This window comes from Mirounga angustirostris, unplaced genomic scaffold (genome assembly GCF_029215605.1).
Source record: "Mirounga angustirostris isolate CCGP_5_RB_7025 unplaced genomic scaffold, mMirAng1.0.hap1 SCAF_4, whole genome shotgun sequence".
NCBI classification, from domain to species: domain Eukaryota; kingdom Metazoa; phylum Chordata; class Mammalia; order Carnivora; family Phocidae; genus Mirounga; species Mirounga angustirostris.
The window spans coordinates 137,531,444-137,550,031 of NW_026991712.1; the positions used below are offsets into that span (position 1 = coordinate 137,531,444).

The 18,588-nt window shown below is 39.8% G+C and overlaps 1 protein-coding gene across 4 annotated transcripts in view; it reads left to right on the plus strand.

Annotated features, from left to right (window-relative positions):
- Positions 1-18,588, plus strand: part of JAK1 (Janus kinase 1) — a 124,624-nt gene that overhangs the window by 2,273 nt on the left and 103,763 nt on the right. The window contains exon 1 of one of the 4 annotated variants that reach the window (XM_045897493.3): positions 7,594-7,868. The exons of the other annotated variants lie outside the window; for them this stretch is intronic. The gene's annotated coding sequence lies outside the window, so the exon portion shown is untranslated. Of the gene's footprint in view, positions 1-7,593; positions 7,869-18,588 lie in introns of those variants that run through there. 4 annotated transcript variants of the gene reach the window in all.

Genomic DNA, 18,588 nt, shown 5'->3' on the forward strand with positions numbered 1-18,588 from the left:
AAGGAATTTTGAGGGTGGAGTTGCTTTTGCAGGAACAGAGACTCGGATTAAATGGCATGAAGAAACTTAAACTGTGTGCTTTTAAATCAGATTGTTAGGTCTGCCAGTTTAGATTCTGGGTTCAGAAACACTAGTGGTTTCAACTGCAAACCACAAATTGTAGTAATCTTTCAAAGTTATCACTCAGTTTCTTCTGGATAGCTTTAGGTCATACATTATATTTGGACAGAAACCCAGCTGAAGCAAGTATTGAGGATGTGTAGGTTTATATTCACTTTCATAGTGGGAACACTAATGTATAACTGAGTTAATAAGGTTTATTAGCAAAGACCAAGATCTGTGTTTTCTAACTCCTCTGGTGTTTTTTTTCCCTAAATACACACATATTTTATATATTTTTAGTATGTATTTCCTTATTGTGTTCTAATGAGATAATATGCTTTTAGAAAACTTAGCATCTGAGATGTGAATATTTGTACAAGGAAATTTTTCTTGTTCATTTCCACATTTTAAAAATTGTTTGAGGTGAAGGGGAAATTGGTTAACTCAATGTCCCTGAGTGAGCAGCATCTGATGCTTTGTGATTTCTTGTGGCTCAGTGACATATGGAGCCTTGTCACAGAGTAGAGATGCCAAAAAGAACCTCTTGGGATTCTTTTAGACCAGTATTTCTCAACTGGGTATGATTTTGTGCCCAAAGAGATATTTGCAGTTTCTGGAGACATTTTTGGTTGTTATAACTTAGGGGGTTGGGGGGGAGGAGGCAGGCTTACTGGCTTCCAGTGGGTAGAGGCCAAGGATGTTACTAAACATTCTGTAATGCATGGGGGAGCCTCATACAACAAAGAATAACCTGGCTGAAAAGTCAGTAGCACTGGGGTTGAAAAATTCTGTTTCGGAATGCCAGGTGGGGAACAAGAAGATACGGGCTTCTGTCATAGCAAATAGCTTCCCCTCAGTTCCCAATTTTCCTCATCTGTAGAATGGAAATCACAGTATTCACCATTTCAGAAAGTTGTTGGGGAAAATCAGTTAAATAACACATGGTAACTGAAGTGCCACACGAATTATAATTGTTATGAAAACATTTTAAATAAATCGTTAGATATATCAGTAGTTGAGCAAAGAGGTTAAGGTTATTGAGTGAAAAGATTGGGAGGTTTGGTATTATTGAATTCTTTATTAATTTTTTTGGGTAAAGGACTTTTTTAATATAGTTTTCTTATTAGAACATAAACTTTTCAGCTCTGCTGTGTCTTTGAACATAAGGATTATTTTCTCAGTCTAACAAGAGGGAACACTCACTGTAGAAAAATCAAAAAATTGAGGAAAGTAAAGGATAAAAGTCATCCATGGTTTACTCCCTTTCCCGTTTAAAGACAATCACGTTCTTTCCAATTTCTTTTCTATAAGAGTCCTTAAAATTGGAAGAAGAGCTAATGATGGACAAAGGGGGAGCAGCTGGTGACCAGAGAGGGTACTATCTATGCCCTTCATTTTCTTTCTTTTTTTTTTTTTTGGATAATTACCATGTACAGGTAAATTACATTATAGGAGACATTAGAGAAATTGGTTCATTGTTTTTATACTCTGTGGGCTAACCTCCAGGCCGTGTTCTCATTCGGCATGTTGTTTCCTCTCTGCGTCTTGCTCTCCCCTGTACTTGGCTAGGTGTGCCACTATGGCTTCCTGTCTCGAAAACCCGACGGTGACATGGAGTTTGAAACAGCTGCCATGTTGACGTGACTGAGTTTCAGGGGCAGGAAACTACCCCTGTGAGTATTCTTCCCTCTAAAGTGCACCAGTTTTTTTGGCAACAAGAAAGCATGAAACGTTAAGTTCATTTCCATGATGTATTTACTTCTAAGGTCTTATGATCTGTGATTCTTCGCAGCTGACAGCAGGCACACATTTTTTTCCTTGGTGCTCTGTGAAGACGTTGCCCAGTCCTGAGGCAAAGCCTGCTTTAGAAGAAAAAGGAACATTTCTTTAAGTCTACTCTAGCCAAAAGACAGAGCTGGTCTTCGTTGGGATATTTTTAATCTGTGGTAACCGAGTTTACTTTACAGTAATATTCACTCAACACTGTGTTCATCCCTTTATTCATTCTGTAAATACTTGTTGAGCCCCTGCTATGAATCTCAGGGTGTGAATAAACAGAACAAAACATGCAAAAATCCTTGGCCTTTTAGAGTTTATAGTCTAGTGGAAGGACCTTGGAGCTGTTCATTCAGGGTTTCTCAGTTGTAGATTTTACACATGCAAAAAAGTAAGTCCTACTTTGTGAATGTAGAATGTTTCCTAGGAACCTTCATGGCACTCCTTTAAAGTCTGAGGGCTAAGAACTGGCTTCCTCCCTTTCCCACATTTTTTAGTGTTACAGATTAATTGGCTCTGTATAAGGAAACATCTCTTCAGTACCTACTGATTTCTGGCAGATGGATAAGACAGTTTATATGGAAATAAGCCTGTTGTGTGTAACTGTAACACAGTGTGGGTGATACCGTAGTAGAGGTTGGAATTAAGAGCGCTGGGACCCTTGAGGAAAGCTAAACCTTGCTCGAAGCCCTGTCCACTGCTGTTTTGAAGAGGTTTCACTAGAGTTGGGCCTTGAAGAGTGAGTAGGAGTTCTCTTGTCTAGGGGTGGGAAGGGAATCTAGGCAGAGATAGAGCATGAGCAAAGGCACAAAGGTGGGCAGGTACATGGTGTGGGTGACAAACTTGGAGCAGCCATGTGATTAGAGCAGAATACTGGGAGGCAGCAGAAGGAGGTGAGGCTGGACATGTAGGATGGGGCCAGATTGTGAAGACTGAGACTGTCTGCAAGTCTGTGAGCAGTGTGAGGTCAGGGGCTGTAGCCTGTGTTGAATAAATGGGGAACCATTCATAGTTCTTGAGCTCAAGCATGTAACATCATTAGCAAATGGAACAACTGGAAACACTGAAAGGGTCAGATTCAATCAACCGATATCTTTTCCTCCTCCCTATCACAGAAAATATTTCTTACTTATCCACCACTTATCAACTATCCAGAAGACTGCTAGGAGGCAGGAAATATTTCGAGCCACAAGAGATGTCATGGAATCCATATGTGCTTTCCTTATAGTGGAGGAAAACCTACTTTGACTTGCTGATAATTTATAAAGGGTTTGTTGGCAGTCTATCTAACTGGTTTTCAAGTCAGCAGATTAACTACAAACATAAGAGACAGGAGTTATTAAGAGGATGACTCCAAGAAGGCACATTCTCTGAGACAGGCAGTGTTAATTTTTATCTTGGAAGTGAGCGAGAAGCAGAATGAAAAGCAGAACCATAACTCAAAAAGTGGAACAGTCTGGGTGGTGCCATTTAGTGGAGGGGCACATGCCGTTGTAAATACCCTAGCGAGTTGGAGTTGTCACCGTCACAACACAGGATGGTAATTGGTGTTGCTAATGATGACGAAGCCATTAACAAGAGGCTGAGTTGTGGAGCAGGGGAAAGGGCAGGGGAGACAGGTCTGTCTCAGGCAGAAAAGGACACCTCTAGGGGTTGGGCTTTTGGGAGGGGTGCAGGTGGTGGGTGGGGGTGGAGTAAGAAGCTGCTGTCAGGATTGCAACAGGACAAGCTCAAAGAAGAGGTTTTCTTCAGAAGCCGGTGAGGAATCTGCTCGCAGGAGGTGCTTTAAGTCTTCAGGGAAAGAGTTACTTAGGAGTGGTCTGTGGGAGGAGGCTGCCTCTGCAGGCAAGGAGGAAGAGCTGTGGCTATCTGCGCAAAAGACCAGAATAACTTGAATCCAGCTGGGAAAGACTAAATCAGGTCGACTTATCACACCTCGAGATAGAAAACCGAGTTATTATGTTTTAGCCTTGTTTTTCATAATCTGTGTTTTTGATGGCTCAGGAGCCAGGCTGCTTGTTTTGATCCTAGCGGTGATAATGTGGGCAACTTAAGCTTGTTTCCTTATCAATAAAATGAAAGTAAACATGGTTCCTACCTGTAAGATTGTTTTGAGGATTGAATGACTATGCCTGAAGGTTTTGGAATGGTGCCAGGCACATGGTATAAGCTAAACATTTGTTAGCTTTTTTTTATTGGTGAATATACTTTGGAGCTCAAATTGTATTCAGAATGATTTAAGATGGTAGGGAAGTGTGACCCATTAAATGCAAAACAGAGTAGCTGGTATATTCTATGTTAGAAAGGCTTCAATTAGAAATGGTTAAATCAAAGAAGTTTAGGCACTTAAAGTAGGCAGTTTCTCAAATCTAGAGGAGTTTATTATGTAGACAGCATCAAAGGTGATAATACATTAGGTTCTGCTGTATTTTTAAGGAAAAATGAGAAACAAAGGTGCCTTTAATTTAACTTTAAAGGTCATGCAAGGTATATAATTTGGTAGGAATGTATTAGACTTTCTGGGAAAGTCAATATAAAGGTTCTGTGTTGCTCACACTGATTCAGTTTACTTAGGAAGTGGCAGAAACACAGGCATACCCGTTTGTAAAATGGTGTCTTCAGAGTTGTGTGGACGTTAAAAATCTTATAAGTCAGATGATGTGTTAGGGAGTTTTGCTGTTTAAGCAATTATAAGAGTTTAAAGGAACTCTAAAATATATATTCAGTTTCTCCTGAATGCTGTTTTATCAGTTTCTATTTCTATATATGTGCTTTCCAAAAGCAAGGTTTACCCAAAATATAAATTATACAAAAAGTTGGCCCTTGCTCCTAATCATATTTTAAATATGCCTTTAGTTCCTTCTCAGTAATGTTTATGTTGCATTTATATTCTCAAGAACAACAGTTGCCAGGTGGTGGGAAGAGTTTGATCTTTTCATCCCATGTTCTTTGATAACACAGAAATTAGCTGTATCTTTTCCTTGTCTTCCCATTTGAGAAGGATAAAGACAGTAAAACTCCCTACTTTGTATTTGTGGAAGGGAAGCCCAGCTCAGATGATGAATAGGTTGACCTGTAGGTATTTAAAAAATAAATTTAGGTTCATCATTTCCAGGTATATTGGGTAAGACAAATTTGTATATATAAGGCAGAAATAGGTAAGAACAATTTGTAATTAATGCAACTCTTGTTTTTAATAGTGATTTAAAGGGCTTACAGCTATTAGAACTGACAACCGTTCATTCAATTAAGCACAATTATGTCTGCAGACTTGTTTGCACAGTTAATTTGCTCAAGCTGTAGCAAGGCTGTAATTCATAGCGATTTTTTTCAGTTAGTAGAATTGAAAATCTTTTATTTATGGTAAGAGAAAAGACAAAGTAAAAAAATAAGGAGAAAACAATCTGCCAAATGTATATTTTCCCAGTAAAAAATTCTGTTACGAAACAAGATTGCACAGGGAGGCAGACAGGTGTGATTTATATAATAAAGAGATGCAGTGGATCTTTTACCATACACCTGCAAACCCATTTTAGGGCTGATTCACAAAACAGACTTAAAGAAGTTAGATGCATAATGCCTAGATTTAATATTCTGGTTGGTTTTTTGTTTTTGTTTTTTTTTTGGTTAAAGCCACTCTGTAAAACTAGGTAGGTCTGCTAATAACCATATATTAGTTTTCTAATTGGAAAAATCATTTGATATATGGTGGTATCTCCAAAGAATCCCATCATTTTACTTGCTTAGAATGACCATTCACTCAGGTTGGTTAAAAGTGGGAGGGGGAGGTCAGAGAAAGCCAACTGGCTGGAATGTAAATTGTAAGCCCACTTGATGTGGATTTAGGAAGTAGGCCACTAGAGATGCACAAACTGGCTGAGATAAAAATGCTTTCAGGTTTTCATGTTTATTCCTTTATTTAACAGTTACTTGTAAATTATGTATTATGTGAGAGCAAGACCTGATTCCTGCCCTCAGGAAGCTTCCTTACGAGTGGAAAACACAATAATCCAACAATTATAAAGCTATTTGTTATAATTATGCTAAGTGCCAAGAGAGATGTCTTAATTTGCTATAGAGGCTGGAGGCAGAATGAAGAGGGGGGTCTCTGTGGTATATATATTTTTAAACATTGAAATCTGAAGGGTGAGAGTTAGCCAGGCTAAGAGGAAGATGAGGTTTTTCCAGCCAAAGGAAATAGCATGTGCAAAGGACCTGGGGTGGAACCAACACTGGCTGGAGCAGAGGACAAAGATGCAGGCTGGGGAGGCAGGCAGGAAACCGATCAGGTAGGGCCTTATGGGCCATATTACTTTGGGCCTTATAATATAAAAGGGGAAATTGAAGGCTTTAAAACAGGGCAGTGACATGACAAAACAAAAAAGAAGGACCCCCCCCCCCCCCCGCCCTGCTACTGCCCCTGGGAGCACCTCTCCTCTCTGCCCACTCTCTGCCTAATCCCTTGAAAGCCTTCACTTCCTCCCACTCACTCATTCTTTAATTCTTTGCAGCCTGATTGCCACCTCCACACTCTTGAGCCTTCTTTGAGGTCATCGGTGACCTTCTTGCTGTCACACTTTGACACCTTTTTTCTGCTCTTGTTATCTAAAACATTTGATGCTGTTAAACACCCCCTTCCTGAAAGATGCCCCACAGCCCCACTGCTGTCCGGCTTCTGAAACACAGTACCTCTCTTCTTCCTTTCTGTGTCTTGCTCTCTTCTCCACCTCTCATCTCTCCCTTTCCCCTAATGAAGACTTTCCCCTAAGCTGCTGCAAATGGCAAGTCTCATTTTGTTCCTAAAACTGTGCAGATGACTTGCTTTCACTTGAACTCCAGTTGTCGAGCAGCTTTAGGCATGATTCAAGGTACTGGGGATACTTTAGGAAACAAGAGGCGAGGCCTCTCCTTAAAGAGCCAGCCTTTTAAGATGTTACACCTGTCCATAAAAAAGATTAATTTTGCATGGTGGTAAGTGCAATAAAGAAAATAAGGTAATGGGGAGAGAATGCCTAAGTGGCTGGGAGAGGGGCTTCCTCTGGGACAGTGACATTGGAGTTCAGGCCTGAATAATGAGTAGGAGCCAGGCAATGTGGTGATCTGGAGGAAGTGTACACCAGGCAGGGGGAGTGGCAGATGCCCAGGCCCCATGGGGGGATGGTCTTTCCATTTCCTGCTGGGCTCCCTTACCTGGCTTTCTTATTGATACCTCCCATTTAACTGCTTCAAAATTGGTATCTCTCTTTCTGACCCCACCATACCAATGGAAGATTTCTCTGTTCCTCTTAATACCATCTCTGTTCACCACCCTCAAAACCTCTTAGATGAGTGGTCAGAAAACTTTCCGTGAAGGAAAAGACAGTAAATATTTTCAGTGTTGAGGGCCAGGCCGCCTCTGTCATAACTACACAATTCTTTTGTAGATCTAAAGCAAATGTAGACAATATATAAACCAATGAATGTGGCTGTGTTCCAATAAAATTTTATGTATGGACCCTGAAATTTGATTTTTCACTTGTCCCAAAATATTACTTTTTCCCCCAGCCACTTAAAAATGTGAAAAGTTGTACAGTTTCTTAGCTGTACAGAATAGAAGATAGGCCAGATTTGGTGCATGGGCCAAAGTTTGCCAACCCCTGCCTTAGACTCATCTTGACTTGTCCCCTTTCGTTTCTCCCCACCCCGCAGATCCCACCCCCGTAGTCTGCCCAGCGCTCTCAGTGCTTCGTCCCAGTATCTGCACCTTTGCCTGCTCACCACTCCCTGCCTCTGACCGAGCTTTCTTCTACCAGAGTGATCCCAGCGATCTCTAATGTGCTCTGCCTGCCTCCAGCCCTTTGCCTCCAGTCTGTCCTCCACACACACATTGAATCATTTTGCAGCTGGATTCAGGTCATAGAACTGTCCTGACCATAAGCCTTCGTCAGTCCCTATTGCGTACGGAAAACAATCTGAACTCCACCTTAGTGTGGCATTCAGGGCTCCTCATGGTAAGACCTCAACTTTTCAGCTGCTTCTCCCATTTCTCCCTTTCTGCATTGTGCCAAATTAGATGATTTACTGTTTTGCGTTCAGGCCTTAAACATCTCTTCTGTTTTTTTTGCATTCTTCTTTTCTAATGCACTTTGCCATGGCTTGTGCTCTCCATCTGCCAAAATTCTGTACCTTTCAAGGCCCTTTCAAAGGTCCCTGATCCCTACTCCTCCTGCCCAACAAGAGGTACATATACGTGTAGTGCTCTGGTGATATGCAGTCCTCTTTTCTAGGGCATCGTGTTCTGCCTTATGCCTCAATTCTTTCATAAGCTGGCTCCCACTGTCCCGTCCCAAGGTCCTTGAGGCCAGGAATGGTCTCATTCACTATCATACCGCCTTTCACTGTAGGCACTTGGGTCTTTATTGAGTAAATGCTAAGTCCTGTGTAGATACATACAATTTGTAGACATTGTAAATGGGAATGTTTTGCTGATGGAAATTTGTTCAGATTAAATCCTTGAGTCTTATATAAAGAGGTATAGTTTCGTGAAAGAACCGGTATTTTGGAAGACTTGTTGTATTCTTGGTCCTGTCAATTCCTTAGATAAATAAATTCAGGCAAATTACTGATGTTCCTCTTCAGGAATTGATATGTTTCGTTTCCTTTTATAAAAAAGAGAAAAGAGTGCTTTTTAATTTGTAACATTTCCTTGCCAGAAAGTTCAGGGCCAAGTTATTTGCTTGTTTTAGGTTGCTATCCATTTTTTTACAATAGTCTCCCTGCCTCAGTCTCCCACCAGATCACATGTCACATGTATTACGTCCTTGCTTTAATGAATGGTTCTGTTGTATGTGTCTTTTATATTTATATTGGTACCCTCAACTTTTTTGGCGATAGGAATATAAATAGTACTAGCCCCTTAGTTTACCCATCCTGAGGTGACACCAAGGTGGTAGCTTGGGGGCAGGTTATGTCTCCCAGGTTTGTGGTGTGTAGCACATCTTTGCAAATAGGAAGGAGAGGGAGCAAGAGGATGAGACTCAAGATTAGTAAACTTTTATGTGTCAGCTGTTATACGTGCTCTGCGTTTGGTATTTAATCTTTTAACAGCCAGAGAGTTGGATCTTAACGGCATCATTTTCCAGATGAGCAAACAAAGCTAAAAAATGGTAGACCTGAAATTCAAATTTGAAGCTCTCTTGCATTAAAAACAAAAACAAAAACAAACGTCCTATCTACTCTTTCTCTGATACCCCCAGCTTTACTGAGGTGTAACTGGAAAACCCTTCTCTTAAAGAACCCTTTTTACTGTCTTGTCTCTTGCCTCTTTGTTTTGTTTTTGTTAGTTTTTTGTTTTTCTGACTTTGGCATTTAAATCTATGGAACTTGTTTCTATCCTGTTTTACAGTGTAATGCTTCTGAAGCAATTTTGGTTCTCAGAGAAGTGCCTCGTGCACCTGTATTGTTGTATTTGGTATTGTTAGATGGCTAGGTAATAAAGAGGATCTGAAAGGATTGGTTTTTGTGGGGGAAAAGGGGTAAAACAGGTGACTGGGTTCATTTAGCTGTCCTAAACAGAGTTCAGTACTTGTGAAATATTTTTGACAGTATAAATCAAACGTGGTTTACTGTTACTTTTTATTACCTGGTTATTAGATAACATGTCCCATGTTTACAGTGTTTGGATCTGAGTATACCAGATGTGTTGTGAAAAGCAGCCTGGACTTGGAACCAGGAAGAGCTGGGTCTGAGGCTGTCCTCTGCCACTTGCTGGCTCTGTGACTTTGGGCTCATAATTGGTCCTCAGTTTTTCTCAGCTGTAAGATGGATTTAATAGTGCCTATCGCAAAGGTGGTTTTGTGAGGGTTAAATGAGGTAAAATATATGGAATAGCTTCAGATGGTGCCTGGGATTCAGCAAGACTCAGCAGCATTCAATAAATGTTAGTTACCCACTCCCACCCCAGGGAGTGGGAAAATTCATTGCCAGGGAATCTGTAAATGATGATGTAATGTTTAGATGTTTTTAAGTGGGAACTTTATTGATAGATATTACTCAAGTTATGAACTTCTGATGCAGGAAACCCCCTTATGCAAATGGCTGGCTTCCCAAAGCTACAAAAGCATCAGTATAACATAGTGGCTCAGACTTCCAAATCTGGAACTAGAGTCTGTGGGTTTGAATTCTGCTTTATTGTACTAGCTGAGTGATCCTGGGCAAGTTCTTCAGTCTCTTTTGTCTTGGTTTCCTCCTCTGTAAAATGAGGATAATAATTGCATTTACTTTTTAGGTTGTGAGGATTACATGAGCACACGTGCACGCGCACGCATGTGTGTATATGTATGCCAGCACCCCATCAGGGCTTGCCACTATTATGATCCCTCCTGTCTTCCCCTCATTGTGTAGACAGTCCATAAGTCCCTGGAAATTCCTTGGAATTCCCTCTCATATCTTCTTTTACCAGGAGGATTCTGATACGTCCTGTATATTACAAATTTGTCTTTTCCCCCTATCTTCCGTCCCTTCTTAGTGACTTCATTTTAATTCAGGCTGTCCTTTTCTCATATGCTCTCAGCAGTCCTCTTCCTTGTACATTTCTTGTCTAGACACTTAAAAAATCTGTTTTTTTAAAGATCTTATTTGTTTGAGAGAGAGCAAGAGCATGAGAGGGGGGAGGGTCAGAGGGAGAAGTAGACTCCCCGCTGAGCAGGGAGCCTGATGCGGGGCTCCATCTCAGGACCCCAGGATCATGACCTGAGCCAAAGGCAGTCGCTTAACCAACTGAGCCACCCAGGCGCCCCAATCTGGTTTTGTTTCATGTGGAAACTGAACATTTTCTGACAATGAATGATAAACCCAGCTATGTGTTAAAGGTACTTTAAAGCCAAAGAAGATGAAAGCTCTATAGCCTCAAGCAAATAAAAAAATGTATAAACCTACTTTATTGTGTATTGAATGCTTACTCTGTGCCCGACATTCAGATTGGTACACTGAGGCTAAGAATGACTGAATAACATGTTTAAAGGCACCAGTTTTTAAGTGGAGGAACCTGGATTTGATCGAAGTGAGGTCTACCTGGCCCTTGGTCTCCAAATTCCTGAGATTAGTTGCCTTAAAGCTGACAGGCACCTCCTTACCACTCCGTCTGCACCCCTTATTAACCTCCACTCTGCTTACCCTTAAGTTCCAGCTTTCAAGATGACAGGATCACTCGCAGTTCTCTTTGGCTGCACTAACGTTTTCTGCTCTCTTTGCAGGGCAGATGTATGTTGTTTCATATACTTTATGTATTAAATTGGTCTTTTGTGTGTTGGCTTGGAAACCTAACCACATTTATAGCAGTGTGTGTTGGGGGAGAATGTGCTTTAAATTTCAGACACCCAACTGGGAATGAATTTTAAAAAGCCAAAACCTTTCATAAACCAGAGAGTACCAGTGTATTTGTGTGAGTGTGTTACCTGCCTTGATACATGTGAAAGGCTTATATGTCACTCCTGAACTAGGCACATTCTGGAATTTACACACATTATTGCACTTACTTGTTTAGCTGTCTGTTCTCATCTGTGGCTGACCTTTGTATTCCCAACCACCACCATTGTGTTTGGCACATACTAGGAACCCTATTAAGAGACCTATTTAGTCCTCTTAAAAAAAAATCAATTTTTTTTATACTTCTGTATGCTCGATATGGTTCAATAAAAAAAAGTCAATGCAGTAAGGGTCAGGCAACATTGAAAGAGGAATATTGCCACACAGTTAGCAATCAGATGAAAATACTGCTTATGCTAGGCTGAATTGAGACATTTAAAGGTATTTGGGAGCCAGACACTTAAGAGAATATTGCTTTGATAATTGGGAGGCAAGGAAAGCAGTCAAACAAGTTCTTTCTTGGCTTGGAGTCTTGTTTACTTTTCTCAGGTTAGAAGTGATATATCTAATGGTTTTAAGGAATCATGGAGACAGGTCTGCCATGAATCCCAGCATATTGGGTTCTAAGTTTATAGACATTTTCTAGTTGGTGTTGTTTAAAGGTTTGCAGCACATAATGATCAGAAAATCTTATAATAATTGTAAGAGTTGGAAGAAATAGGAATCACCCAGGAATACTTCCCCAGTTTTATAACAGAAGACTAAGGATCAGAGCATTCACATGACTTGCCCAAGACCTCTGTGGGCCACCATTTTAGGGTATTTTTAAAAATACAACCTCGGGGCACGTGGGTGGCACAGTCGGTTAAGCGTCCGACTCTTGATCTCAGCTCAGGTCTCGATCTCAGGGTCATGAGGTCAAGCCCCGCATTGGACTCCATGCAGAGCATGGAACGTACTTAAAAAAAAAAGCCTCATGCTGGATTTGTGATTGAGTGATAAAATTATACAGAAGGTATTTACATGTAGAATTTAGGAAACTAAATGCCCATTTGTTGAAATAGTTGTGAGAAGTTTAAGATACATTTGTGGGTAGAAGATTTAGAGATTATTTAAGAGAAATTGGGATCCTGTAGGATCCACCCATTGGACATTGGACATTGGACATTGTAAAGGGCAGTGTCTTGTGGGAGAAGAGAGGTAAAGCTGCTCTCTTTGGCTCTTGCCTCACTGGAAGTTCCAGAGGTTAGGGACCAAGTCCCTCTTGATTATCCTTTAGTTCTAGTTCAGCCCTGTGCCTGCTGTCAAGCAGATGGTCAGTAAGTATTATTGAACACATAAATGCTAATCATAAGATGCTGACTATGAGTTTGTGTTGTGAAAGGCCTATTTGATATTTTGACTGGCATTTCTTTTTTATGTTGTTCCTTTTATGAGAAGAAAAGACACTTTACAAAGCACCCCAGCCTATTAGACCTTAATGGAGGTAACGGCTAATATTAGAACAGCAAAAAACAAAGTGTTGAGAGCTCAATACAGATAAAAAGGAGCTCTCCTGTATAACTTTCATTTGAGACTTAAGGCAGCTAAGATTCAGAGAGGTGAAGTGATTGTGAGCTAGACCCAAGCCCTGGATTCTCCCACTGGGCCCCAGGGCTGCACTTGACTGTTCTTGACTGGTCTGAGGGGACAGCACAGCCTGCAATGCCTCCCCGCTGTTGCATTCTGCTAACCTCCAGCAGCTCACTGGCTCCTCTGTTGCCACCTGGCTCCACAGAGACTCCTAGAGGCTTGGTCTGTATGCCTGCTGCCTTCTGGTCATAGTCAAGGCCTTGATCACATAACTGGGTCAGAATGACCTGTCCTTGTCTTGTTCTTGCCGTGAGGCCAGCTCTCACCATATTTTTACTGTGGGAGTGAAGCCTCAGGAAATAATTGAGTCAAGGTATTTATGGCTGAAACCTGGTACCTCAAAAAGTAAGATAGTCTGCTCACCTTGACCTGGCCCTCTGAGGAGAGAAAAATTTTTAAACTTCTTCTGAACTTTTTCTTAAGTCATTAAAAAGCTACAGCCTACAAATTCAAAATAATTGTAACCATTTGATTTTATACAAGAAGGATATATATTCTGTGGAGTCTTTACTGATCCATATTATGTTTAGTTTCTATAGACACTAGGCACTTGGATTTTTAGTTGTTTCTCTAAAGAGTTATTTTGGCATTTCAGATAATTTATCCAGTCTATGTCCAACAAGTATAGTTTCATACAGAATACTTTTAGCCATTCTTTTATTTACTTTCAGAGAAGTCAGGATGTAAGCCTAATATTGGCGCTTCCAAGGCAATCATTTGAAACTTGCTGTGGCTCCTGGATTCTTCTTTAAAAATTTTATTTAGCATTTTAAAAAAGTTAAATACTGTACTTGAATTTTAGAAAAATTAAGAAATAAAAATTCCAAGACCTATCAGATAAACATTTATGTTAATATTTTAGTGTTTATGATTTCAGAGTTTGTTTCATGAATAATGGACCTATAAATTAAAAAAATTTCAAGGAGATCATAAAACATAATGCTGTTTTGTAATCTGGTTTTTTTTTTAACCAAGTGATTCCTCACAGTTTTATCCCCATGTGGTAATAAATTTTGGTTGGAGTGACATAACTTTTTACAGTATATAGTTTTTCATAGTATGGATGAATGAAAGTTCATTTATTTAACCCTCTAAAGAAGAACATACATTGTTTTTCCTACTGTAAATAATCCTGTTGAAAACATCTTTATGCCTCCATTTTTGTGTAATTTTCTGATTATTTCCTTAGGAGACTGCAAATGATACTGTTTTCTGAATTTTTTTTCACATTTTAAGATTTTGGATACTTATTTATGCCATGATTTAAAAAGCATATGCTGTAGTCTAATGGAAACATCTTACATCTGCCCAGTTGGGTGTTCTAGAACAGCGAGTTCTGTAGGTTCTTTGTTTGAATATATGGTTCTGGGGACTTTGGATGCCTGAGCAGTGTTTCTAAAGGTTAGATTTCCCCCATAGTACCGTAAGCATTTTGGGCTGCCAGATTCCAAGATTTACTTTGAAGGTGTGAGGTGGAAGCCACCTTAAATAGCTGTAAGATAATCTTGTGGAAGAGAGAGGCTTTACCATTTTGTGTTTACCAGGTGTGTTGTGGTAAATCTTGAAAACTCTTCCAAGTAAAATAGGGTCTTCTCCCCGCTGCCACCCCGCATGATTAAACTACTGGCTGCTAATCTTTCATGACAAAGATGGATACCCAAAAGCAATTTCACAGGATGGATCTTTTACTGATTAGTGGTTATAAAGATTTCACATGGATAGTATTCTCAGTGTTCTGAAGTTATTTTATTGGTCAGGTCGGCTTCAGTGAAATCAGCAAGGCTAGTTTATTTCTGCAGAGACTTGTGACAACAAGCTTTTAACTGCATTCCCTGGGGAGCATAGTACACTTTCAAGAGCTTTGCTTCAGGCACCTCTGTGCAGCCTTATGCTATAGGCCTTTCAGATTCTACATGGGAAACTGGTTTGATATTAACTCCTAGCATGATAGCTTTTTAGATAGCCTCTTTGCTTAAGTCAGACAAAGTCTGCCGAGCTAGCACCATGCTCGCCATATTAATTTTTCTCTTTATTTGCTCCTTTCTTCATGCCTCCTGGTTCATATAAGAGAGCCATTATCTAGGCAGTTCTATCATTTTTTATTAGATTTGTATTTGATAAAATTAAACTGTGTTAATAATTAGTGAAAACCAAACCAAGGGAACCTGTAGTTAATGGAGCATTTAGTTGAAGACTTGGTAAAGGGTTAAGTTCTTTAAGCACAGATGAGAGATCTTATCTGTGTATTATCTTCCTGTTCTTTGATATCAGTGTTAGTTGTTCCATCAAAAGCCTCCATTTCAGGTCATAATATCGGCACTCTTTTCTATGCTATACCTCAGGTAATTTAGAAACATTTATACTTCTAAATTCGTCTATTTCTATATAAACCTTTTATGCTTTGTGTGTTTCACCTGTATATAATCTAGTGTAGATTTAATGATTTTTTTTAAATTATTTTTTTCTTCATAAATGCAATAGCATTCTGGCCTAACATAGTGATATATTTACCAACTGGAAAGATTATGTTAAATTTGAAATTGTACTCACAAAATCCTGGAATTGTGTACTACTGTTCTACTAAAGGTATGTGATACTGCAGATAAAATTCCAAAATGAGCTATGGAGAGAAAATTCTTATTCAAGGACCTATAGCTCAGCGTGATTGCTTTTCTTTTTGGATTTCTGTCTTCTCTCCTGGTGACTTAAACAAAAAAACAAGATATTGGGGTTTATTGGCCCATGTACTGAGAACCTCTTAAGAGGAGGAGGGGGGAGAATCCGTGAACTTCAGTGATATCAAGGTATGATCTCTTCATTAGGAGTCCTGTTTCTGTTTCTCTCATTGGTCTCATTTCTTGCCACAGTAAGTTTTCTCCAGGTAGCTTGAAAGAGAACAACTGGCTGCCTCAAGATGATATTCTTTCAGCTTCCATTCATCAGATCTCCTTGAAGGTCTCTTGAGTCACCCTTTGATCCCAGAGGCAAATAGTGGTTGGTCAGGCCTGGGTCATGGAGGGGGGTCAAGCAGGACACTGAACTGTAGTCTTAACAGAACCAAATGGGATGAGAGGTTTCTAGACAGATAATGTCTACCATAACATCCTGAACTGGCAGTTAAAAAAAAAATTTGTTTTTAATTATGGTGAAATACACAACATAAAATTTATCATCTTCGCCATTTTTAAGTTACAGCTCAGTAGTGTCAAGTACATTCACATTGTTGTGCAACTTGTCTCCAGAACTCTCTTCATCTTGCAAAACGGAAAATACGTTCCCAATTAAATGTACACCCCTCCCCCCCATTCTCCCCTTCTTCCAGCCCCTGGCCACCACCATTCTACTTTCTGTCTCTATGAATGTGATACTCTGGGTACCTCATGTGAGTAGAATCCTACTGTAGAGGTGGAAAATTTTTCCTTTCTTGTAGACCAGTTCTTCGGCTGGTCTAATAATTAAATTGACATCAGCTAGATCAACAGGAGAAAAACAAATTTAATTTTATACATATGGGAGCTCATAAAAATATGAGACTCAAAGAAGTGACCAAAGCAGGCAGCTTTTTATACCTTAAACAATAAATTTGTGAAGAATTGGCAAGACAAAAAGTCTGGGCTTGGGGTAGCAAATTAATGAAGAAGTAACAAGTTACGTTTCTATAGCCTTCTCCACCCTGAATTTCCTATTTTTAGCAGTAAGGATGCTTTCTGTCCTGTAGGTGCAAAGGGGGGTGTACCCTTCAGATGGGGAATTTATTTCCTGTTGCCAGGGGGACAGAGGAGGGTCAGAGTGTCCTTCTTGTACTGGCCATTTCTTAAGTAACTTTAATTCAAAATAATCAATATGCCAGAGTGGTACATTTTAGGGCGGCCTGCCTGGAACTCCTTCAATACAGTATTTACCCATTTGTAATTGACTTATTTCACTCAGCATAATGTCCTCAAGATTCATCCATGTTGCAGCATGTGTCAGAATTTCCTTCCTTTTTAAAACTGAATTAGTATTCCATTGAATGTATCTACCACATTTTATTTATCCATTCATCTGTCGACGGACACTTGGGTTGCTTTACACCTTTTGGCTGTTGTAAATAATGCTATGAACTTGGAAGTACAAATATCTCTTTGAGACCCTGGTTTCAATTGATTTGTGACCTGGCAGTTTTTAGACAACTCATACTCAAACAGGACCAAAACTAAGTTCATCTTTTCCTTTAGAAACTGTCCTTTATCTTAACCTCTCTCTCCTATCACCCTCACTGGTCACCTAAGCCCGATCCTGGGGCTTTTTTGACTCCTCTCTCATGGACTGTTAGTCACCAAGCTTGACCAGCTTTTAACTTTTAAACATCCTTTTAGTCCAGTGCTTCCCTGAGTATGTTTGTTCTGAAGGTGTCCTATGAATAAAGGATTTCACAATCAGGGTAAGTTTGGAAATTGGCGTGTTGCTTAGTTTATCCTTCTCTTAACATTTACTGATAGGGGCTCGAGTAAGAAGCGCAGCTCTCCTCTCTCCTTGCCTTTCCGTTTTATTTCTGGCTTGGACTTCAGCCCAAACCTCTGAAATCAGGGCTCATAAACCTTTTTTTTAATCTCATTGATCCATTTGGCAGTCAGTTGAAGCCTCCTTCTCTTGGAATAGGAGAACATAGACAATTAAATAGATAGGATTATAAATCATTCACTGATTTGCTAGAGAAGGCTGTCCTCAGGTTCATCTGCAGTGGCAGACTGGAAATGCTGTATGGGGAGAGTATTATGTGGTGGGGAATAGTGTGGGCAGTAGAGTTAGGACAGTCTCTGTGGGCAAGTTATTTAACTTTTCTGTCTCAGTTTACTCATCTGGAAAACTAAGATAATAATAGTACCTACTTCATAGGGTTGCTTTGAGAATTAAGTGAGTCCTTAAATCTAAACACTTAGAATGCTGACCAGTATATATAAGTGCCCAATAGCTGTTAGTTGTTATTTCTTTCCTCCCTCTCTCCGTGGTAAGCATGATTTTGATCATACTGCAAAAGATGATCTATGGTTCCTCCGAGGTTCATTATTTGGAGATTTTGCACGCATTTCCATAGTTCATCCCCAATGAAGGAAAAATGCATCTGATGACATTATCTGTAATTAACTTTTTTGGTGCTCGGTAAGTGGAAAATGTAGACCATCCTTTTGTTAGTGTAGAATGTTTGCTTTATTTACCAAACACTTATTCTCAAAACCTAGAAAGCAGAATATTAGAGGAAACACTGTAGAAGGAAGTATGGTTATGGGTGAATGGCTGATTTGAGGATTTTTATTTTTACTGAGACTTAAATATTTTCCTTTGAGAGTTTCAGCAGGTAAGAGCATGAATTCCAGTCATAACCCTGTGACTTTGGGCAAGTTACCTAATGCCTTGCCACTTACTTATTTACCACCATTTGCTTGTTTGCAGAAATGAACCTGGTTGTACCTACGAGGGTTAATTTGAATATTAAATGAGATGGCATATTCAAAAACATAGCCTGTGTAGGTGGTGTGTAAATGGTTTCCTCTCTCCTTCCAGGGAAGTAGAAGAGAATCCCTATGTGACAGATTACTCGGCTCCAGGGATCCTCACTCTGTGGGTGGCAAACCTCCCTCTTACCCAGGCTTTCTTGGCAAGCCTTTTAAACACTATTATTTTTATTGTTGTTATTGTTATTGGTGGTAGTGTTGATATTTTGTTTGGCATGGGTGCTATGTTTACATGGTT